Source organism: Elaeis guineensis, chromosome 8, assembly GCF_000442705.2.
Source record: "Elaeis guineensis isolate ETL-2024a chromosome 8, EG11, whole genome shotgun sequence".
NCBI lineage: Eukaryota > Viridiplantae > Streptophyta > Magnoliopsida > Arecales > Arecaceae > Elaeis > Elaeis guineensis.
In genome coordinates, this window is record NC_026000.2 from 73046273 (window position 1) to 73072357 (window position 26085).

Genomic DNA, 26085 nt, shown 5'->3' on the forward strand with positions numbered 1-26085 from the left:
ACATTCCTTCAGACACCGAGCCAGTGGCTCCCCGGGCCTCCTCGAGGAGCCCATCGACTGGGGCCTCCATTCTGGGGGTTCGCCCCACGGAGGCGCCTGCCGCGGGGAGGAGGAGAAAATCGATGGCTCGCAGGGCGAGCAGCCACCGAGCTACTGCAGATGAGTCCGTCTGCTCTGAGGAGGGATCGGAGAATCCTTTCAATGATAGGGACTTGATCAGGCGGCTGCTCGACGGCTGCATCCTGTCCGATGTCGTGGAGAGGATCGACCGCGCCGATCCTGAGCAACGGGCTTGGGACTCTTTGGGGTCCTTCCTTGAGGTAAGCAGATATTTCTTCACACGGTCACTCGGCCTTTGTCACAATTCCCTATCCGTTCTTGCAGATTGGGCACCAGCTCTTCGCCTATGTCGGGGCGGCGAGCCGCATGAGGAGGGACCTCCTTCAGGCGGAGGAACGCTGCCAAGCCGAGGTTGCTCGCCTCCAAGCGAAGACGGCCGAAGTAGTCGCCCTCCAGGAGGCCCTGGAAAGAGAGAGGCAAGCCCGGGAAGAGGAGAGACAAGCCCGGGAAGAGGAGAGACGGATCTTGGAGGAGTCGGCGAGGAAGGCGGAGGCCGAGGTCGCCCATTTGGTCGAGCAAACTCCGGTTCTGGTCTCGGAGGCCAGGGCTCTTACGGTGGAGGAATTCAAGGCCTCCGCGAAGATGAGGGTCCTGAATGTCCAGTTCGGCCAGGAGGCGTTCACCAAGGGGTTCGAGCTCTGTCAAGAGAAGGTGGCCAGCAAATTCCCCGAACTCGACCTCGGCTTTCTTGAGGAGTCTGAAGATGAGGCCGGCCCTTCGTCCGTCGCCATCGCGGTCACACCCCCCGCACCGAGTTCTCCACCCCCTGCCCCTGAGGTCTGAGACCTCTGATCCTGCGCCCTTATTTTGTCGTCATATTTTCTTTCTGTTTGTCTTCAAAATTATTCAATCAATAAAGTTGAATTTCTTGTGGTGGATGGCTTCTCCTTCCTCCTCCTCTTTCTTTCTGCTTTTCTTCTTGCAATGAGTCGATCTTTGATGCTTGCACCTTCCGATGGCAGTGCCCTGCTGAAGCACTCCCCTTGCCCCTGGGGGTCCCGCTGAAATCGACAATCCAGTGGTTGAAAAAAGAGGTCCTTCACCTGACGAAGAAGTTGAAGAAATCGAAAGGTGAGCTTCGCAAATCGAGAGAAGGCCATTCTGAAGCCGCCGCTGAGGCCGTCCACTTTCGGAGTCTTCATGTAAATGCGATCATGGATTACAGCCGGAGGAAGGCGAACTTCACAAAGGAGCTCGAGGAATGCAAGAAGAGCACCAGCGACCGAATTTGAGCTCAAGAAGCCAGGATCAGCGCCCTTAAGGTGGAACTATCAGCTGCGAAGAGGAAGATCGACCACCTGGAAGGAAACTCATCCCGGCTCTTAGCCCGGGTTGATGATGAACAGAAGTGGTCGCAGAAGGTCTCCGACCTCCAGAAGCAGCTTCAAGACGCCGAGATGAGTCACGACGTGCAGCGGGCCAGCTGGCGCCGGCAAGTGGAAGAGTACAAAGGAAGATTCTGGACGGTGGCTGACGAGGTCGTTCGTCTCCAGAGGCAGCTGGTTCATAGGGCGCAGCTTACCTCCGCCCAAGATTCCGAAGAGCTCCAAGCCCTGAGAGGCACTGTTGAAGGAATTTCTGTCTCCCTCGGGGAGAAGACAGCCGAGCTGCAACAAGTGAAGATCCAACTGGCACTTGAGCGGAAGGCCGTCGCAGACACGGAGGCGGAGTCCGAAGTTTTGCGGAAGTGGCATCGAGAAGCGGAGGCTGAGAGCCAGCAACTTCGTCGGGCGCTCCAGGATGTACTGCGGAAGAGGGAAGAACTAGAAGAAGCAATAGAGAACCTGAGGTTGTCCTGGTTGAGGGATGGAGTAGATAACCCTAGGTCGGAGGGAGCAGGGCCTCCTTAGAGCTCTTTTGTCTTTATGTCTTATTATGTAGTTACTTCCTTTTTGTCATTTTGTCCTTCTTTCCTTGGCCATCCTGGCCTTGTAGTGTGTATATCGGAAATGGAAAAAAGAGCATTTTGTGTTACCTCGTCCATGCGTCGCACTGATATTGTTGTCTGTCGAATCTCTTTTGTCGTTTGACTTGTTTGATGTAGACGTTGTCGGGGGGTGGGGGCTTTTTCTCTTCATCCGATCTTGTTAGGCGGTCGGGTTTCATCACCATTAACCCCCGCTGCAGAAGTCATGGATGGAACCCGGCTCCCGTAGGGGTCCGGGCGAAGTCTTCCTTGTAGGCGAAATTCGACTCCCGTAGGAGTCTGGGTGGAGTCTTCCTTGTAGGCGGAACCCGGCTCCCGTAGGAGGCTGGGTGGAGTCTTCCTTGTAGGCGGAACTCGGCTCTCGTAGGAGTCCGGGTGGAGTCTTCCTTGTAGGCGGAACCCGGCTCCCGTAGAAGTCTGGGTGGAGTCTTCCTTGTAGGCAGAACCCGGCTCCCGTAGGAGTCCGGGTGGAGTCTTCCTTGTAGGCGGTACCCGGCTCCTATAGGAGTCCGGGTGGAGTTTTCCTTGTAGGTGGAACCCGGCTCCTGTAGGAGTCCGGGTGGAGTCTCCCTTGTAGGTGGAACCCGGCCCCCGTAGGAGTCCAGGTGGAGTCTTCCTTGTAGGCGAAACCCGGCTCCCGTACGAGTCCGGGTGGAGTCTTCCTTGTAGGCGGAACTCGTCCCCCGTAGGAGTCCGGGTGGAGTCTTCCTTGTAGGCGGAACCTGGCTCCCGTAGGAGTCCGGGTGGAGTCTTCCTTGTAGGCGGAACCCGGCTCCCGTAGGAGGCCGGGTGGAGTCTTCCTTGTAGGCGAAACCCGACTCCCGTAGGAGTCCGGACCTTCCATTTTGCTCGACCCGGCATGAGGTTCTCCTCTCGTTACCAGCCTGGCTTGTGGGGGCATGTTAGGGCGCTGTAAGGCCTCTCCCCCATCCGGTCTAAAAGAACCGGGCCTTCGACTTTGCTCATGTCAGGACGAGGTTCTCCTTCTGTTCCTAACATGGCTGTGGGGGCACATTAGGGCGTTGCAAGGCCTCTCCCCCCATCCGGTCTAAAAGAACCGGGCCTTTGACTTTGCTCAAGTTAGGGCGAGGTCTTCTTCCTGTCCCTAACAGGGCTGTGGGGGCACATTAGGGCGTTGCAAGGCCTCTCCCCCCATCCGGTCTAAAAGAACTGGGCCTTTGACTTTGCTCAAGTTAGGGCGAGGTTCTCCTCCTGTCCCTAACAGGGCTGTGGGGGCACATTAGGGCGTTGTAAGGCCTCTCCCCCCATCTGGTCTAAAAGAATCGGGCCTTTGACTTTGCTCAAGTTAGGACGAGGTTCTCCTCCTGTCCCTAACAGGGCTGTGGGGGCACATTAGGGCATTGTAAGGCCTCTCCCCCCATCCGATCTAAAAGAACCGGGCCTTTGACTTTGCTCATGTCAGGACGAAGTTCTCCTCCTGTTCCTGACATGGCTGAGTTTTTGGAGGGATCATATCCAGTCATAATACATCCATGCCAGGTGGAAAAGGTACGTTAGGTAGAAAGAAAAGTAGATTCAAGGTGAAATCATAAGTGATACATTTACAGTTTTCCTGCTCCTCCTTGAGGCCCTCCGGTGATGGAGTCGATGGTTCCGATGGGAGGTCGGTCTCCGGGTTGCTCCTCCCTTTTCTGCGGTTCAGGCGGTGGGAGGGCTCTTGGCCGGTCTTCTCTACCCTCAGGCCGGCGGCGGATGAATCTGTCGAGTCGACCTCGCCGAATGAGCTCCTCGATCTCGTCCTGGAGCTGGATGCATTCCTCCATGTCGTGGCCGTGGTTGCGGTGGTAGAGGCAGAACTTGTTGGGGTTGCACTTCCCGGGGTTTGTGCACATCCTCTCCGGCCTAGGGAGCTACTCTCTAACCTCCATCCGTACCTGGGCCTTTGAGGCGTTGAGGAGGGCGTAGTTGCAGAATTTCCCTGGTGGGGAACCCCGTCGAAACCTGCTATCCGGGCTTCTCGGCCTGCGTGCCCAGGGTGGAGTATGGGCGTGCTTATGTCCAGGAGGGGATCGGGAGCGCGGCCGGGCTTCCTTTGGCCTTTTCTCAACTGCGGGCTTACTCGAATCTCCCGCCTGACTCTCCCTTGCTGCCTCTTCGTCCTTCATTTTGAAGGCTTCTTCCGCTCGGGCGTATCCTTCAGCCCGAGCCAGTAAATCGGCAAAATCCCTGGGGTACTTTTTTTCCAGGGAGTACAAAAGATCATTCTTCTGAAGGCCACCTTTCAGGGCGGCCATGGCAACTGACTGGTCCAAGTTTCGGACCTCCAACGCCGCGATGTTAAAGCGGTTGACGTAGGCCCATATGGACTCCCCTTCCCTCTGCTTGATGTTGATGAGGGACTCCGAACCTTTCCGGGGATGCTGGCTGCTGACAAAATGGGCCACAAATTGGTGGCTCATTTGATCGAAGGAAAAGATGGTACCCGGCTTCAAAGCCGAGTATCAGTTCCTCGCTGCTCCCTTCAAAGTAGATGGAAAAACCCGGTATAAGATGGCGTCAGGAGCGCCGTGAAGCAGCATCATCGTCCGGAAGGCCTCCAGATGATCAACCGGGTCCGAAGTCCCGTCGTAGCTTTCGAACTGGGGAAGCTTGAAGTTTGGCAGGATCGGTTCCTGCATGATCATTTGAGAGAAGGGAGGGTCAGTGCAAATATCCTCACCATAAGTGGGAGGCGCGTGGCGGAGTTCTTAATCTGCCGGTTCATCTCCTGGAGCCTCCGGTCCAGAAAATCCTCTCGACTTCGAGTCTCGAGGATCCTTTGGTAGAACGGGGGTAGGGATCTTCCAGGGGTGGAGTCGTGATCCGATTGAGGGCTCTCTACCCTCGGATTTGTTTTCCCGGGAAGGATGGGGCGGCTGGCCCAAGTGGCCCGCCCCGCCGTCGGGTTCTGGCATTCTGGAGATGCCCCTTCCGGATGTGCCGACGCCTGCGGTTGCTGCTGCTGCATTGCTTGTACGGCTTCGATGAGGCCTTTGACCTGCTGTGCCAGCAAGTCAAATTGCTCCGCGCCGACCGCCGCCGCCGGAGGGGGAGGAGGAGGAGGCTGAGAAACTGGAGGGGAGGTCGGAGCCTGAGATCTGGCCGCGGAGGCCGTGGACCGCCGGGTGGACGCCTTGCACGGAGGCATCGAGTGTCGATCTCGTGGGGGAAGATTAGGAGTGGGTGACGGAGAGACGATCGGAGGCGGCTCCGTTGAACACTCCTTTAAGAACAAGGGTGCTGCGAAGACACACCCCCTTCCTCTAGCACCAATCCTGTTGGTGCAAAAATCTGCTTGCGCCGGAGAAGCTAGAGTCAGGGAAGCCGCGGTCACTGTCGGGACCTGCAAAGGAAGTCTAAACCGGAGGTGGGGTTGCTCCGGCAAGACCCTCCGATGCTCAAGTCAGTTCTCTGCCTCAACAAGAATGGAGTGCTCGAACGGAGAATTTAGCAGAGTTTTAAGATAAGAAATGAGCTTAGAGAATAACGTATCTGGATCCCCCTTTTTATAGGCGGAGGAGGTAACGGATTGATGGCGACGTCTGTAACCGTTTGATCGTGGGCCGTCCGTAGTCAGGGGGAATTTATTGCGAGAGGTAGTGGAGCGAAATCGTGGCCATCACCGCAGCTCGCCACATGGAATCTGTTGTAAGGAGTGGAGCAGCGTCCTTGTCGTGACTTGCCAGCGGATGGGAGAATCGTCCGGTATCCGTCGCAGGAGGTGGAGCAGGTTCGTGGCCGTTATGGTGGCCTGCCAGGGGGTAGTGGAGCTGTGCGGAATCCGCCACAGGGAGTGGAGCAGAGCTGCGATGGTTACTGCGGCCTGTCAGGGAATGATGGAGCTGCGCGGAATCCGCCACAGGAAGTGGAGCAGGATCGTGGCCATTATGGTGGCTTGCCAGGGGGCGTGGATCTGTTGATTGAAGCTCGACAGCGGTCGGAGCCCGGCCTCTGTAGAGGTCCGGGAGAGGTCCTCCTGGCGGTTGGGGTCGTGGGTGGAGTCTGACATCCTGGGAGTCCGGGCGGAACCCTCTGGAGCTGAAGTTGCGGGCGGAACCCGGCTCCCGTAGGAGTCCGGGTGGAGTCCTCTGCAAACAAAGTTAAAGGTGAAGTCCGGCTCTCGTGGGAGTCCGGACGGAGCTTACCAGCAGTTGATGCTGAGAGCGGAGCCTGGCTCCCGTAGAAGTCCGGTCGGAGCCCTCTGCAATCAAAGTTAAAGGTGAAGTCCGGCTCCCGTAGGAGTCCGGACAGAGCTTACCAGCAGTTGATACTGAGAGCAGAGCCTAGCTCCCGTAGGAGTCCGGGCGGAGCCCTCTGCAATCAAAGTTAAAGGTGAAGTCCGGCTCCCGTAGGAGTCCGGACGGAGCTTACCAGCAGTTGACACTGAGAGCGGAGCCCGGCTCCCATAGGAGTCCGGATGGAGCTGTGCTGTAGTTGATGTCGGAGGTGGAGCCCGGCTCCCGTAGGAGTCCGGGCGGAGCTGTGCTGTAGTTGATGTCGGAGGCAGATTCTGGCTCCCGCAGGAGTCCGGGCGGAGCTGCGCTGTAGTCGATGTCGGAGGCGGAGCCCGGCTCCCGTAGGAGTCCGAGCGGAGCTGTGTTGTAGTCGATGTCGGAGGTGGAGCCCGGCTCCCGTAGGAGTCCGGGCGGAGCTGTGTTGTAGTCGATGTCGGAGGCGGAGCCCGACTCCCGTAGGAGTCCGGGCGGAGCTGTGTTGTAGTCGATGTCGGAGGCGGAGCCCGACTCCCGTAGGAGTCGGGTGGAGCTGTGCTGTAGTCGATGTCGACAGCGGAGCCCGACTCCCGTAGGAGTCTGGGCGGAGCTGTGCTGTAGTCAATGTCGGAGGCGGAGCCCGGCTCCCGTAGGAGTCCGGGCGGAGCTGTGCCGTAGTCGATGTCGGAGGCGGAGCCCGGCTCCTGTAGGAGTCCGGGCGGAGCTGTGCTGTAGTCGATGTCGGTGGCGGAGCCCGGCTCCCGTAGGAGTCCGGGCGGAGCTGTGCTGTAGTCGATGTCGGAGGTGGAGCCCGGCTCCAGTAGGAGTCCGGGCGGAGCTGTGTTGTAGTCGATGTCGGCGGTGGAGCCCGGCTCCCGTAGGAGTCCGGGCGGAGCTGTGTTGTAGTCGATGTCGGAGGCGGAGCCCGGCTCCCGTAGGAGTCCGGGCGGAGCTGTGCCATAGTCGATGTCGGAGGCGGAGCCCGGCTCCCGTAGGAGTCCGGGCGGAGCTGTACTGTAGTCGATGTCGGCGGCGGAGCCCGGCTCCCGTAGGAGTCCGAGCGGAGCTGTGCTGTAGTCGATGTCGGCGGCGGAGCCCGGCTCCCGTAGGAGTCCGGGCGGAGCTGTGCTGTAGTCGATGTCGGAGGCGAGCCCGGCTCCCGTAGGAGTCCGGGCGGAGCCGTGCTGTTCCATCGTCGATTCCGCTGAGGGTTTCGGCCGTGGGTATTTTATACCCAACATACGCCATGACGTGTACACGACCAGATGTGGCATACTCACTAGGGGTAGTGAGTAGATACCAATCTGATCAATGGGAGAATCATTGGAAGGTTGTTAAAACTATCCTGAAGTATTTAAGAAATACTAAGGACCAGTGGCTTGTTTATGGTGAATCGGACTTGAGACTTATAGGGTTTACAGACTCTGATTTTCAGTCTGATCACGATGACAGCAAAAGTGTGTCGGAATTTATTTTTACCCTTAATGGTGGGGCTATCTGCTGGAAAAGTTTCAAGCAGCACACAGTGGCTGATTCAGTTTGTGAGGCAGAGTATGTCGCTGCATCAGATACTGCCAAAGAAGCGGTGTGGCTGAAGGAATTTATCTCCGAGCTTGGAGTAGCACCCTCCATTGTTGGTCCAGTTCTGCTCTACTGTGACAGCTCTGGAGCCATTGCTCAGGCGAAGGAACCAAAGGCACACCTACGGACAAAGCATATTCTACGCCGCTAACATCTCATCCGAGAAATTATGGATTGAGGTGACGTCGATCTTCAAAAGATCGACAGAAAGAAGAATCTGACTGACCCATTCACTAAAGTCATTACAGTGAAGGAGTTCGACAACTACAAGTCGAAGATGGGTATTGATACTGCACCGATTGGCTTTAGGCCAAGTGGGAGATTGTTGGGAATAGTGTCCCAAAGCCAATCATCAGCCTGTTGACAGTTGTGCTCATTTTTGTATATGTACATGAATTATGAATTAATAAAAATTATTTTGACATTTTTTCATCACAAAATATTTCATCTTCTAATGAACTCCTATGTTGTGGTGAAGTCCTTAGGACTATTTAGACTCGACAAAGGAGGATTTGTCATTTAGTCTTTAAATCTGTTCGCGACCAAATGATACGTTGTTACCAAGGACGACAACATTTATCAAGCATAGGTCATTGTGTGCTATATAGGTTGGTTGTCCTCTTAACCAATGAGTGTGGAGACACTGGTATAGCATACAGGTGAGATGTAAGGGTACATCTGCACTGAATGTGACCGACTCCGGAGCTATTTCTTCTGTCAAGATTTGCTCCGATGGAATATGGGTATAAATATCCCTCCGATCTGAGACCGCCACGGTGACTTGCAAGCAACTCACTACACTTCAGCACTGGACTACCTGAATTTTTAATTCAGTGACGGAAGGCAGCTGGGTGTAGTCAAGTACTTGACTTGTCGATGCGTGTGTCAAGATGGGATTGACCACTCCAGTTTAGAAGCTGTGTACAGTCGTGTTTCAATTTAGCAAAACCTTGGCCAGGGTAGTCCTTGTGAGGAGTGACAGGACTGTTTGAGTTGAGCATGATTCGGATGATCTGATCAGGGTTGACAGTTTAACCCTGAGTCATCCTAAACACAGGGGTCAAAAGGATGAATTATACAGTAATCAAATTCATGTAGATTCTGAGTATTGCGATTGCGATTATTCGACCTATCCGGACGTCGGATACCATTGCTAGATGGTCACTTCGATTAGTACAGGAATTAATTCTTGTGCTACCAGCTTAGGTTCCAATCTGTGGGGTCACACACATTAGAGGTTCCTATCTGATCTGATGGCTGATGTAGAATCCTACATGTTTGAGACTCAGTGATCAAGAATCAAGATTCTTTGATCATGAGTTCCACACATTATGGGTACCGGGGTCAAGAGTCCCACTGGTTGGGACTTTACGATCAGGGTTACATATCGATGAATTTTGATGCCTGATTGTCCATCGGATTTGGACTCAGTATTTATGAGAGATTTAATTAGTGATTTGATCACTAATTAACTCAATTTGATTGAGTAATTATTTTTTGGATCAAGTCCAATTGAATTGGATTCAGTTGGGTTTGATCCGATTAGGTTAAGAGTTGACCTAATCGTCGAGATGGTTTGGTCCCTGATTTGATCAGGGGTTGGGCTTAATCAATTTTTGATTTGATTAGGATTTTATTGAGCCTAATTAAGCTTAATTTAGTTGGGTTTAAATTAGTCTAATTGGACCTAACTTATTTGGTTCAATTAGGTTGGTTTAAATAATTAAACCACCTTGACCCAATCTCCATGCGCCACCTCACTTCCATTGCACCCATTTGAATTCATGAGAAGGAACTTCTCATGAATTTTTTTCTCACGCCAAGCCCTCTCCACGCCCCACTTTAATGTACCATATGAATGGATAAGGATGATTGGTTGGCCATTCAAATTTAAAATAAAGTTTGAATTTGAATGGGCAATCAATCTTTGCACCTTATCCAATTTTTTTACGCCCCATTTATTACATGAGAAAAGGTTTCTCATGAAATCACTCCATGCATAATTTAAGCCACGCCTCATGCCTTTAGTGGATAAAAGATGAGTTGGTGTCCATTTAAATTCAAAATTTGATTTGAATTCAAATATGCAATTACTCATCTTTATCCTTTCTTTTGGATAAGATGTTTGATGTGGTTATACAAGGAGGAGAAGAGTGGGGCGTGCAAGAAGAAGATTTTTGGAGAAAAATTTTGGGATGTGAGAAGTCTTATGTGTGAGAAGAAAGTCCATATCCTTCCAAGAAAAAAAGAAAGAAAAGTGGGTGCAAGATTTTCGGTGAGTTCCCTAGAGTTTTAGCCTGGGGTTCTGGAAGTGAGAAAGTGAGCTACGAGTATCGTGAGACTACAAAATCTCAGAGAGATCTTCAACATCCTCTCAAGCATGTTTTTTGATGATCTGAAGCATCCAAAGAATCGACAGACATCGATCGAAGTAGTTCGATCAGCATCGGCCATCAAAAGAGCTCTACAACGAGCAAGCACTCGTGAGGAGTCAATCAGACCGGGAGCTTCATGTGGATGATCCACAGAGGCTATACATGCTGTGTGGCTATGTCATGATGATCAGACTCTCCCGATGGTGATCAGATTGCGGCGATCTACTACCCATACAAAGGTATTGTATTCTGAACACATTACAGTAAAGTGTTTACTGTTTGAATTTGAAATTCAAATTTAAATGAATGCATACTATATATCATATTTAGATCCTAGTGTAGGGTAAATTCATGTTAATTAATTAGATTAATTAATATTTTTCCACTGTAAAATCATAATTTTAAAAAAAATTTAAAATTACCATTTTACCCCTGCACTGAATTTTTCCCACCATCAGGAAGACTTTGATCAGAGCATTATGAAAAATTAGAAATGATTTCTAATATTTCATAAATTGAATCATTATTATCTGATTGAGAGAAATATAAATATAAAATTGGGTTTGATATTTTTCCATACTCAAACTTATATTCGGGATGCAGGATGATCGTAAGATCAAGTTGTACGGTAATTTTCCACTGAAGGATATTTTTGGTATTTTTATCAAAATTCTTTATCTTTTAGGTAGACATGATTTGTTACTAGATGTCAATCATATTTTGTCAGTTTGATCAAATTAAAGAGTTTAATTCGATCATTAATTAGAAGCTGTTCTGATTGATCGAAATGGGTTAGCTTGATTTGACCTAAATCAGCTCAGTTATGTTCTAACCAAATTAGGTCAAATTGCACCCAGACTCACTGCTGGCTAGATGTGAAACCCAATGGGCCACACACAAAGAGAATTGATCATGGGTTTAATTTGATTAAACCATGTTTGCAAGTTGAACATGCTAGCACATGTTGCAAACCCTAGCATCTAGATTCGAATCGGATTCGAATCGGGTTCTGATTTGGGCTAATTTAGAACCAATTTGAGCTAAATTGGATTTGGTCTTGAAATGGGTTCGAAGTATTCTGATTGGGCTTACTATTGGGTGCTAAAAACTAGGGAACCACACACCTAAGAGTCTCTCTCTTGGCGTGTGGATTTAAATCCATGCGCATGTGCCACATGGTGCAAGGATGGAGTTGGCACCCCCCTTAACTTGGTCTTATCTATTTTTCTCCATGGCTTTTATTCTATGAAAGGTTTTCAAAAATCTTAAGAGGCACCTAAGAGTCCTTCTGAGTATTAAACTCTTCGTAGAAAAATTAGGAGAAGAGATAAGGATGTATCCATGCGCATGTGCCACATGGCGCATGGATGGAGTTGGCGCCCCCCTTAACTTGGTCTTATCTATTTTTTCTCCATGGATTTTATTCTACAAAGGTTTTCAAAAATCTTAGGAGGTGCCTAAGAGTCCTTCTGAGTATTAAACTCCTTGTAGAATAGTTAGGAGAAGAGATAAGGATGAAGCCATGCGCCACCCTTTGGAAGCGCCCCTTTGGACCAAGTCAAATCTCAAGGTTGTTTTGAATTGTTCAACACTCCTTATCTCTTCCGCCCTTCCTGAAGTTGGCACCCTCTATCTTTCCCATTGGATGGGCTTCCTTCCAGATTCAAAGGCATGGGTTGATGGTGCCAATAAGAGAAGCATTGCGACTTCTCATGTGAACACCGTAAGTTGAGTTCGAAGAGTCCTTCTGAAATAAGGCACCTCTTCAACACAACTTTGATGTCCACATGGCTTTTTCTCATCAAATGGAGTGTGAGAAATTGAGAGGAGGCATGAGATGAGGTGTGAGTGGGCATGAGATGCTTGGTTTGCACCCCTACATGCAATATAAATAAGGGTGCACGCCGAGGAGTCATCGCTCATTCCAAACTCTTCCTTCTTTCTTACAATAGGCTCATCTTATCCAATTCTCTTTATTCTTCTTCTCTAGCCTAGACAAGGTCCTGATAAAGGATAAGAAGTCTTCCAAAAGGCTTAGAGAATTGAAATAAAAATTAAGGTGACAAGGAGCAAGAAAGGAAGGCAAGAAAAGGTCCAACAGTGTAACAGCAAAGCCAAGAAAGGAGATTCAGCCCAAATTGCATTTAAATTTTGATAAATTAGAATCTAATTATAGAGAATATTTAAATAGGTATTAGTGGGTTGATTGAGTCCCCATGTGGATCAACATTGGAGGGTGAACACGGGGGCACCTGGTGGAAACCCTGACGGACTGCTGCCGGTGATCGAGCACAAATTAGGGTCTAGCGATAAGAGGTATGTTTCTATACCTTATATTATGATATTAATGCATATTATATGGTTTAAATTCTGATAAGGTGATCTTGGAGTTAGATTTTGGTTTTATGATTTCATAATAATTGCTTTGAAATCCGTACTTTCATCTTGACACTAAATCCTATATTTTTTATATTGTATGTGGATGACATTCTCTTGATTGAGAATGATATTCTCATGCTGACATCGATCAAAATATAGTTATCAAAAGAATTCATCATGAAAGATCTAGGAGAAGCTTTCTACATTCTTGGTACAAAAGTTTATAGAGATAGATCTAAGAGAATGATAGGACTCTCAAAGCAAATGTACATAGAGGAGGTGCTGAAGAGGTTCAACATGAAAAACTCCAAGAGAGGACTTTTGCTCCTTAGACATAGCATTCATCTCTCCAAGAAGATGTGTCCTGACAAACCTAAGGAGATTCAGCACATGAGCAAGATCCCTTATGCTTCGATAATAGGGAGTCTCATGTATGCTATGTTATGTACACAACTTGAGATAGCCCTTGCCACGAGTGTCACGAGCAGATATCAGGTAAATCTAGATAAAGAATACTGGATTGTTGTGAAAAATATCCTTAAGTACTTGAGAAGGACTAAAAATTTGTTATTAGCTTTTGGTGGAGGATCGGAGTTGAAAGTTGAGGGATACATTGATTCAAATTTCTTGACTGACATCAATGATAGAAAGTCTATATCGGGGTGTAACTTCTTTTTAATGGTGGTGCGATTAGCTAAAAAAATTTTAAGTAGCCGATTATTGTAGATTCGACCATGGAAGCCGAGTACATCATCACCTCTGAAGCTGCTAAGGAAGCCTTTCGGCTCAAGAAGTTCATTGCGGAGATGGGTGTGATGCCATCAGATGCGATTACACTACACCACGATAACAATGGTACCATAACTCTTGCTAAGGAGCCCAGATCTCACTCGAAGTCCAAGCATATAGAGCGATGATTTCACATCATACGTAAATATCTTGAGAAGAAGGTTATTGAGGTGCAGAGAGTCAACTCTACGCACAATGTGGCAGACCAACTGACCAAGCCTCTTAGCCAACAGAAGATCAAAGCTCACTTTGAAAAGATAGGTCTTTAGTATATGGCCAAGTGGCTATAGGTCAAATGGGATTGTTAGATATGTATCCTAAAAGTCAATTATTGGCTGACATATTTTATAATTCTAAGGCTTAATTTTGTACTTATAATATTTTTATTATGAATAAAAATTTTTTTCATTCCAATCATATTTATGTGTCCATGATTTATTAAAAAATTAACAAAGATAATTTTTGTATATTTTCAAGGTGTTGAGAATTTGAGACATACAATAACTAGTGGTTAGTTTTTAAATACTTTCGATCAAAAGATTATCACAGAGGATAGTGATCAATCCATTCGAGATCGGTGCACAGTTTATCTCCTTTATGGACAGATGAGTCTCGGATCTGCAGTGTAGGGACATTGGAGTGAGGGCACGGGTGGTTGTTAGAGAACACTTGTACTGAGTATGACCAATAAGAGAAATCATTTAGATGTCTACTCACTAATCAGTGGTTGACTCGATGCTACAGTGGTGTGAGTGGTCCTTTGACCTATGGTGTCATCGACTATTCGCAGCAAGGCTATTGAGTTTGACTGTATGTTCCCTTGGTCCCTAGTCATTTACATCTTTGCTGTATATGTTGGCTATAGTAGGTTCAGGTTTGCTGTTAAGAGTAGGATGCACCTAGATGGAATCTATCGATCTTGGTAGAAAAAGAGAAGTCCTATGCAATTTACGAGACTGAGTTCAGAAAGTCTTTGGCCAAAGCAAGTGTGAATACTGAAAAAAAATTTTCATGAGATTTGCAAATAAACTCGAGTCGAGCCAATCTAGCATATGATTGATGATGGAGTCTGATTAGTTCTCTATGACCTCCATCAAGTTGAGATTCATGATAGAAGGACTGAATCATATGATAATTACACATAGAGATTCATACTTTTATTCTACTAGATTGCCACTACATACTAATAGGTGTCATTGATGGATTGTGAAACTCATCGAGCATCATCTTGATGATCGATAACCCTCAAAGGATAGAGTTGGAATTATTCCAACCCATCAAATAGAGTTTCGATGATATTATAATGGAGATCACAACATATCTCACTACCAGATAGAATGGAACCTATGGGATCACACATTAAGGATTTAATCTTGAATTTGCCAATTGGGCTTATGAAGTTCTAATTGGGTTAGGATTTATTAAAATCCTATTAGATTTAAGAGAACCATGCTAGCACATGGTTAAACCCAATTCTTCTCTAGACTTCGATTGGATTAGGTCCATAGTCTTGAACCTAACCTAAATTCATTTGGGTATTAGTTGGGTGCCTAATTATAAGCCCAAGAGGATTAGATCATGTTAATGAGTTGACAAACTACTCTCCTCTTTTTCTCCATTGATATTTTCTTTTGAAGCGAAGAATTGATGGAAAGAAGAGATGGCGCCATCCTCCCTTTTTGGAAGGTCCAAGGGTCACCAACCCCTTGGAATGGTATGAGAAAGTGAGAGGGGCCCGCCCCCACTTCTTGGTTTGGCATGGAAGGAGAGAGAGAGAGGCCACGACCCCCTCTCTTGTATGAAAATCCTAAAAGGGGTGCCAATGGCCCCCTCTCTTGTATGAAAACCCTAAAAGGAGCACCAAGGATTGGTGCCCCAACTACCTGCCTCTCTTGATGTGGGGCATCCACTAAGTCTGGTGCCCCAACTACCTACCTCTTTTGATGAGGGGTGCCCACTCAGTCTGCCTATTTTGATTGGAGTGTCCCATCTACTTGTCAAAAGAGATTAAGATTCTACCAATTAAGTCTGATTTTAATGAGAAATAATCAGATTAAAAAGGTAGAAATCTTTATGAGATGAGGACTAGCCTTTTTTGGTTGATTGGTTCTTGATTTGGAATCAAGAGAGGGTCTATATAAAGAGATAGTCTTTTAGGATTTGAATTAATTGAATTTTGAGAAATCAAAACTCCTCCTCTCTCCTCTCCACACCTCATCCTCTCTCCTTCTTTTTTTCATGCCCAAGGGTTGGGCATCCATCATTCATACGCCTGAGTTAAGAAGGGTCTCTTCTATAGCAAGGAATAAGGAGAAGAAGCTATAGTTCAAGGGTTGAAGTTACAGTCAAGATCAAATACTGATCCAGGTTCAAAAAGATAAAGATCCTACTTGGAGAAGAAGGATCTACCATGAGAAGAAGAATTCAAGGTTGATCCCGATGGATACCTATAGAAGTCGAACACGTGTGCGGCTCAAGGACCTTCAGATCTAAGATCATTGATAGTGATGAATTGCAACCCACACAAAGGTATTGAGATTTGATCTCATCTTTATTTTTATTTTTAGATTATATGTATATCTTTATTTTTGAGCTCGGGTATGATTAGATGAGGTCTAATGCATATGGGGTTAAAAAATTTAACCCGATTCATTTCTGCTGCTCTTCAAAAAGGTTTTAAAATCTATGCATGTTATCCTACCTGATTTTCTAACATCAACTACACTATTTTGTTGTGGGATTCTTAGTACAAAAAAGTTATGTTCAATACCATTTTCATTGCAGTAGTCTTCAAAAATTTTATTTTCAAATTCAGTACCATGGTCACTATGAATATAAACTATAGTTAAATTCTTTTCATTCAAAATTTTCTATAAAACTTTGAAAAAATAGAAAAAGCTTTATCTTCATGCGCCAAAAATAAAACCTAAGTAAAATATGAGAAATCATCAATTTTCACAAGTCCATATTTCTTCCCACCAAGGCTTGTAGTCCAAATGGGTCCAAACAAGTCCATGTAAACTAGTTCAAATGGCCTATAAGTTGAAACTATATTTTTGGATTTGAAACTCTCCTAGTTTATTTACCAAATTGACATGCATCAAAAATATGATTCATATTCAAAATTCAATCTGGATAAACCTTTAAGCAAATCTTTAGTAGCTAATTTTGATAGAGTATGCATACTAGCATGTCCTAATCTACGATGCCATAACCAACTAGTTTTTTTGATCTTAGCATTCTTAACAATAAGGCATTGGCCACTTTTCATGACTATCTCATCGAGATCAATCAAATAGATATTGCCATGCCTATGTCCAATAAATTTGATACTATTATCAAAGGGATTAGTGACTATGCAAAAAGATAATTTAAATACTACTTCAAAGCCTTTGTCACACAATTGACTAATATTAAGCAAATTATGTTTTAAGTTATCAACTAACAGTATATTATCAACGAAGGTTGAAGGAGTAATCTGAATTTTATCAATGCCAATGATCTTTCCTTTGCCATTGTCTCCAAAGATGACTACTTTTTCATCTTTTTTCTCAAGGGTGAAGAATTGCTCCTTATCACCCATCAAATATCTTGAGCAGCCGCTATCCAAATACCACTTTCATTTTGATCTATTGGCTGCAAGGCATTCCTGTATAAAAGTCAAGTAGCTTTCTTAGGTATCCAAAATTTTTTGGATCCATTAGGATTAGTAATTATGGATCCTTTTGAAACCCAAATTTTCTTAACTATTTTGTCATTGATTTTTCTTAAATTATATGCAAATGCATTATGTCCTAGTTTTCCACAGTAGAAACATGTTATGTGTGAGGTGCTATAAGTGGATGATGATGCAGTAAAAAAATTTTTGAAAAATTTTTATTTATTATTCGGTTTATATCCTAAACTAGCCTAATAATAGACTCCCCTTTGGCTATTTAATATTATTTATAGCTTATCTGAACTATATATGAATCTTTTGAAAGGAATATGCCCTATAAGCCAATCAAAATGTATAAATAGATGGATTTTTTTTTTTGTCTCTCGACAACTCATGTACTGATGTTTTGAATAAATAAAGGCATTTAGTTCATCATATGCTGCATCTTATTTTGATGAACCCCATAAATTAGGGCTATGGTTTTAGGGTTATGATGCGATCATACCAAGTGAGACCTAAAACTTAAAACTCTAATTTTAAATATTCCTAGTCGATGGAACATTGAGTAGGGGATCAATATTTCTGGTAAGACTGGTACATCCTGTGTATGCTCGACAGAGAGGGTAATTGATCTCACAATTACTTGTGTATGACACTAATATAAGGATGTAAGTATTCATTAGAGAATAAATTCACTGAATTGATCCAATTAAAGAATATCTGATGGAGTCTTATCTACATGTCAACAGATTTTTTCTTATAGTGGGAATTGTGCATGTAAATCTTTTGACCTGCGACTGCCATAGAACCTTATAAGCATGAATCCATATTTTGGATCATACTCATTCATGATTTAATCATGTACGGGATGTTCTGGATATGATGGATTGCTTATGAAGGTTGTGAGTAGGTCAATATAGAAACGATCGCTCCTAGCAAGAGGAGATCGCATCCTATCTGCTTCAATCAAATAATGATTCAGGAAGACTTTGATCAAAGCATTATAAAAAAAAATTAAAAATAGTTTCTAATATTTTATAAATCGAATCATTACTATTTGATCAAGAGAAATATGAATATAAAATTGAGTTTGACATTTTTCCATACCCAAACTTATATTCGGGATGCAGGATGATCATAAGATCAAGTTGCACGGTAATTTTCACTGAAGGGTATTTTTGATATTTCCATCAAAATTCCATATCTACTAGGTAGACATGATACGTTGCTAGACGTCAATCATATCTTATGAGTTTGATCGAATTAAAGAGTTTAATTCGATCATTAATTAAAAGCTGTTCTCATTGATCAAAACAGTTCAGCTTGATTTGACCTAAATCGGCTAGATTGTGTTCTAACCAAATTAGTTTAAATTGCACCTGGACTCACTGCTGGTTAGATGTGGAACCCAATGGGTCACACACAAAGGGAATTGATCATGGGTTTAATTTGATTAAACCATGTTTGCAAGTTGAACATGCTAGCACATGTTGCAAACCCTAGCATTTAGATTCGAATCGAATTCGAATCGGGTTCCGATTTGGGCTAATTTAGAACCAATTTGAGCCAAATTGGATTTGGTCTTGAAGTGGGTTCGAAGTGTTTTAATTGGGCTTGCTGTTGGGTGCCAAAAACTAGAGAACCACATGCCTAAGAGTCTCTCTCTTGGCGTGTGGATTTAAATCCATGCGCATGAGCCACATGGCGCATGGATGGAGTTGGCGCCACCTTTAGATAAGGTCTATCCTATTTTTCTCTGTAACCTTTATTCTACGAATGTATTTCAGATGTCTTAGGAGGCACCTAAGAGTCCTTCTGAGTATTAAACTCATCGTAGAAGAATTAAGAAAAGGGATAAGGATTAAATCCATGCGCCACCTCTTGAAAGCGCCCCTTTGAAATTTCAAATGGGGAGATAAGTTTTAAATTATCCACACCCCTTAATCTCTTGCACCATTCTTCAAGTTGGTGCCATCTATCTTGGCCATTAGATGGGCTTCCTTCCAGATCCAAAGGCATGGGTTGATGGCGCCAATAAGAGAAGCTTCGTGACTTCTCATCTGAACACCATAAGTTAAGATCGAAGAGTCTTTCTGAAATAAGGCGTCTCTTCAACCCAATTTTGATGTACACATGGAATTTCTTAACTTATGGGGCATGAGAAATAGACAAGAGGCATGAGATAAATTGTAAGAGGGCGTGAGATATTTTGGATTGCACCTTTACGTGCAATATAAATAGGGGTGCACGCCGAGGAGTCTCGGGTATTCAGAAATCTTCTTTCTTTCTTACAAGAGGCTCTGCTTGTCCAATTTTCTTTATTCTTTTCTCTAGCCTAGATAAGGTCCTGATAAAGGATAAGAAATCTTCCAAAAAGGCTTAGAGAATTGGAATAAAAATTAAGGAGACAAGGAGCAAGAAAGAAAGGGAAGAAAAGGTCCAACAGTGTGACAACAAAGCCAAGAAAGGAGGTTCTGCCCAAATTGCATTTAAATTCTGATAAATCAGAATTTAATTGCAGAGTATTTTCTAATAAGTGCTAGAGAGTTGATTGAGTTTCCGTGTGGATCAACATTGGAGGGTGAACACGTGGGCACCTTGTGGAAACCCAAACAAATTGCTGCCGGCAACTAAGCACAAATCAGGGTTTAGCGATAAGAGGTATGTTTCTATATCTTTTATTTGATATTAATGCATATTATATGGTTTAATTTCTGAAAAGGTGATCTTGGAGTTAGGTTTTATTTTTATGATTTCATAATAATTACTTTGAAATCCGTGCTTCCGCCATTGTATTAAAACCTTTCAGTGGTATCAGAGCCACCTTGTTAGAATTAAATCATATGACGATATGTTAATGATTTAAAAGTAATATTATAAATATGATATGATCATTATTTATGTTTTAATATGATATTAATATGATGAGATCATATTCATTATTTCATAATTAAATCATGATGTGTATAATTTTGGAATGTTGCTATGTAATATTGAATTGTGTTCACTATGATGCTATATGATGAGATCATATTCATTATTTCATAATTAAAATATGAAGTATATAATTATGGAATGTTGTTTTGTCATATTGAATTGTGTTCACTATGATGCTATATGATGAGATCATATTCATTATTTCATAATTAAAATATGATGTATATAATTATGGAATGTTATTTTGTCATATTGAATTGTGTTCACTATGATGCTATATGATGAGATCATATTCATTATTTCATAATTAAAATATGATGTATATAATTATGGAATTTGCTTTGTCATATTGAAGTGTGTTCACTATGATGCTAATTTCTTTTATTCATGTATTTATTATGATATAGAAATTAAATATGCATTGAGACCTGAAAAATCCTCTGTAAAATAATATTAAGTTGTAGTGTAATTAACCAATAGCAGAACCAGTCGGATGTCTAATTGATCAATCGATGTCTAGAAAAGTGGTTCATGATTGGTAAAGAGAATGTGGTTTCTAATTGGTTCCGTTGTCTGACCTGGTCAAAATTTATTGGTGTCTAAGGAAAGCAACGGGGGGACCCCCACCTCTCTTCCACTTATCTGGCTGATTAGATTAATTTAATTCTTGACTGGGATGCTCGGTGTTATATTCACTATATTATGGCCTTCCTTCATGCTAGGACATTACTATGTCATGAACCATATTAGGTTTGTTGTGTAAGCACAAGACCAATTATGAAAACTGACATAATATTGTTCTGGCGCATCGAGATGCTTACAGCAATTTTTTGAGTATAATGCTTTGTTGTGTAACCACAAAAGCATTTATATTCTATTTTGACTGTATTAAAATGAAGGGTCCTACTTAACTAAAACATTATGGTCTGTTATGAAAACACAAAGCTATTAAAGTTTTAGAGGCCAGGGCTTATTATTGAGAATTGCATGAGATGCAATTGGAAAAAGTTTCCTACCTTTAAACTTATAAAAAGTTTGTTGTGCAACCACAAGATCTTTTATAAGGAATTAGGGTCTCAATCCCACTAAGAAAATCAATCAGGGTTTTCTCAAACATCATACTAGAGGGTTATGATGTCTGATAAAAATAATGGGAGACACAATAAAATTAAAGTCCAAATTTAATTGTGTATATCATATTGAGTTGTTCGCTTATGTAATGTTCTTTATTATGTAGATTAATGGCTTCTTCACTTTCACTTCGCTCCATTTTGGATACAAATAAATTGACTGGTACAAACTATGTGGACTGGTTGAGAAATCTTAAAATAGTACTTAGTCAAGAGAAGCTTTCTTACATTCTCAATACCCTTGACATTGAGCCAGTTGGGGAGGATGCCACAGAGGAAGAAAAAATCACATATAGGATGTGGCAAAATAATTCTTTAACTGTCAAGTGTATCATACTTGCCTCTATGACAAATGAGTTACAGAGGCAGCATGATAGCATGGACACTCATTCCATATTGCTCAATTTAAAAGAGCTTTATGGAGAACAGAGTAGGACTGCAAGATATGAGATATCTAAGCAGTTATTCCATGCCAGAATGACAGAGGGGTCATCTGTACAAAACCATGTTTTGATGGTTATTGACCTGATCACTCGATTAGGTCAATTAGGTTTTGTTATGGATGGGGAGTTGAGTCAGGATCTAATCCTGCAATCACTTTCAGAATCATTTTCTCAGTTTGTCGTGAACTATCACATGAACAAACTGAATTCTTCCTTGCCTGAGCTGTTAAATATGCTCAAAACAGCAGAGAGCTATATCAAGAAGGATAAGGCTCCTCTTCTTCTTATGGATGGGATCTCCAAGAAGAAGGCAGGCAAAAAGGGTTCTAAAAGGAGGCTGAACCCTAAAGGTGGTATAAATAAGAGAAAGAAGGGAAAGAAGACCTCCGGACAGTCGACCTGCTTCCACTGCGGCAAGGCAGGTCATTGGAAAAGGAATTGCAAGGCTTATCTTGCAACAGTGAAGACTGGTGCAAATAATGCACCAAAAGGTATGTATGAGATACATACAATATTATCATTGAATTCTTCCATATCAAACTCATGGGTATTAGATACTGCCTGTGGTTTTCATATCTACAAATCATTGCAGGGGCTGCAGAAAATTAGAAGTTTGAGGAAGGGAGACTTTGAGCTCTATGGTGCCGGAGGAGATTCAATCCAAGCAGAAGCTATAGGGACATATATCTTGAAGTTTCCTTCTGGGAAGATCTTAGAGCTAACAAATTGTTATTACATGCCTAAGATCATTAGAAATATTATATCTGTACCCTTATTGATAAAATAAGGATATCAAATATCTGTAACGAGCAATGGTTGCTCGATTAATTTTTCTAATGAAATAATTTGTCATGGCATTTTTGACAATGGTTTGTTGACTCTATGCTTGAATGATAATATTTTTCATGTTGATGAAAATAGTAAACATAAGAGAGATAATGTAAATAATACCTTACTTTGGCATTGTCGACTTGGTCATATTAGTGAGACTAGGATTAACAAGTTATATAAAGAAAAGTTTTTTGATTCTTATGATTGTGAATCATTAGGAACTTGTGAATCATGTCTCATGGGTAAATGACCAAGACTTTATTTAGTGGACATGGAGATAGGACAAACGAGTTGTTAGGACTTGTACATACAGATGTGTGTGGCCCTATGACAACTCATGCCAGAGGTGGATACTCATATTTTATTACATTTACAGATGATTTATCTAGGTTTGGATATGTGTATCTTATGAAACATAAATCCGAAGCCTTTGATAAATTCAAAGAGTATCAAAGCATGGTTGAAAAACAAACTGGAAAAAGTATAAAAATCTTTCGATCTGATCGAGGAGGAGAATACTTGTCCAATGAATTTTTAGACCATCTTAAAGCAAAGGGAATTATCTCTGAATGGACACCTCCTTATACACCACAATTAAATGGTGTAGCCGAAAGGAGGAAACGTACCTTATTAGATATGATATGATCCATGATGTGCTTCACTGAATTGCCTACTTCCTTCTGGGGTTATGCTTTAGAGACCGCAATAATTATCTTGAATAGAGTACCTTCTAAATCTGTATCTAGCACTCCATATGAAATATGGAGAGGTAAGAAGTCCAATCTTAAATATTTTAAGATATGGGGATGTTCAGCATATGTCAAAAGAAATTTTGGACATAAACTAGATACTAGAGCAGATAAATGTTTGTTTGTAGGATATCCTAAGGATAGTATAGGATATCTATTCTACCACCCTACTGAACAAAAGGTATTTGTAAGTAGGCATGCCACTTTCATGGAGAAAGAATTTATCCTAGAAAGAGGCAGTGGAAGAAATATTGAAATTAATGAAGTTCAACAAAAATAAATAGATATTTCTCAACCAAATATTCACATAAATAAAGAAGAACTAGAACACATAACTCCTATCCATAGGTCAGAGAGGGTACGACATATACTTATAAGGTATGGATTCATTATTGAGAATAATGAAGCCCAAGTCATTGAGAATGACGAACCTTTGACCAATACAGAAGCTGTCATGAGTAAGGACTCAGACAGATGGCAGGATGCTATGAAATCCGAGATGGACTCCATGTACACCAACAAAGTATGGACTTTGGTTGATGCACCAGAAGGGGTAAACCCTATTGGGTGCAAATGGGTCTATAAGAAAAAGATTGGAGCAGATGGTCAAATAGAAACCTATAAAGCTAGATTGGTAGCTAAAGGTTTCAGGCAAAAATAGGGTATTGATTATGATGAAACTTTTTCACCTGTTGCCATGCTCAAATCTATTCAGATAATGCTTATAATAACAACATACTATGATTATGAAATATGGCAAATGGATGTGAAGACCACCTTCTTGAATGGTTTTTTAGAAGAGAAGGTCTACATGTCACAGCCAGAGGATTTTGTCTCAAATGACAGACCAAATCTAGTGTGCAGGCTTAAGAAATTCATTTATGGATTAAAGCAAGCCTCAAGGAGTTGGAACATCCACTTTGATGTAACAATCAAAGAATTTGGCTTCATCAAAAATGTGGATGAACCTTGTGTGTATAAGAAGATTAGTGGGAGTGACCTAGTTTTCTTGGTTCTGTATGTAGATGGCATACTCCTTATTGGGAATGATATCCCAATATTACAAACAGTCAAATTATGGCTATCAAATAAGTTTTCCATGAAAGACTTGGGGGAAGCATCTTATATACTTGGTACAAAGATCTATAGAGATAGATCTAAAAGGATGCTAGGCTTATCTCATTCTAAGTACATTGACTTAATACTGAAAAGATTCAGTATGAATGAAAGTAAAAGAGATTATTTTCCCATGAGTCAAGGCATACATCTCTCTAAGAAGATGTCTCCTAAGACAACTGAAGAGAGAAATAGAATGAGTTTTATTCCTTATGCTTCGGCTGTAGGATCAATAATGTATGCTATGTTATGTACCAGGCCTGATGTAGCTTATGCCTTAGGTATAGCCAGTAGATTTCAGGCTGATCCAGGAGAGGATCATTGGAAGGCTGTGAAAAATATTCTAAAGTACTTGAGAAGGACTAAGGATATTTTTCTCAAATATGATGGATCTGATCTTAAACTAGAAGGATACTCTGATTCTAGTTTTCAATCAGACCCAGATGATAGCAAATCCATTTCAGGGTATGTCTTTACTTTGAATGGTGGAGCAGTGAGTTGGAAGAGTTCTAAGCAGCAAACAGTAGCTGACTCAACCACAGAGGCAGAATATCTAGCTGCAAGTGAAGCCGCCAAGAAAGCTGTCTGGATGAAGAAGTTCATCACTGAATTGGATATTGTTCCTAAGATCGAGAACCCAGTACCACTTTATTGTGATAATACTGGAGTAGTTGCTCAAGCAAAGGAACCCAGGTCTCACCATAAATCCAAGCACATTTTGAGATGCTTCCATCTCGTTCGTGAAATAATTGAAAGACAAGATGTTATTATTGAACGAGTAGACACAAAGAACAACATAGCGGATCCATTCACTAAAGCTTTACCACAACAGCAATTCGATCACCATCTCGATTGTATGGGGTTGAAATATAAGGGAGATTGGCTTTAGTGCAAGTGGGAGATTGAAAGGAATATGCCCTATAAGCCAATCAAAATGTATAAATAGATGGATATTTTTTTTGTCTCCCGACAACTCATGTACTGATGTTTTAAATAAATAAAGGTATTTAGTTCATCATATGCTGCATCTTATTTTGATGAACCCCATAAATTAGGGCTATGGTTTTAGGGTTATGATGCGATTATACCAAGTGAGACCTAAAACCTTAAAACTCTAATTTTAAATATTCCTAGTCGATGGAACATTGAGTAGGGGATTAATATTTCCGATAAGACTGGTACATCCTGTGTATGCTCGGTAGAGAGGGTAATTGATCTCATAATTACTTGTGTATGACACTAATATAAGGATGTAAGTGCTCATTAGAAAATGAATTCACTGAATTGATCCAATTAAAGAATATCTGATGGAGTCTTATCTACATGTCAACAGATTTTTTCTTATAGTGAGAATTATGCATGTAAATCTTTTGATCTGAGACTGCCATAGAACCTTATAAGCATGAATCCATATTTTGGATCATACTCATTCATGATTTAATCATGTACGGGATGTTCTGGATATGATGGATTGCTTATGAAGGTTGTGAGTAGGTCAATATGGAAATGATCGCTCCTAGTAAGAGGAGATCGCATCCTATCTGCTTCAATCAAATAATGATTCAGGAAGACTTTGATCAAAGCATTATAAAAAAAAATTAGAAATGGTTTTTAATATTTTATAAATCAAATCATTATTATTTGATCAAGAGAAATATGAATATAAAATTAGGTTTGACATTTTTCCATACCCAAACTTACATTCGGGGTGCAGGATGATCGTAAGATCAAGTTGCACGGTAATTTTCACTGAAGGGTATTTTTGGTATTTCTATCAAAATTCCATATCTACCAGGTAGACATGATACGTTGTTAGACGTCAATCATGTCTTGTGAGTT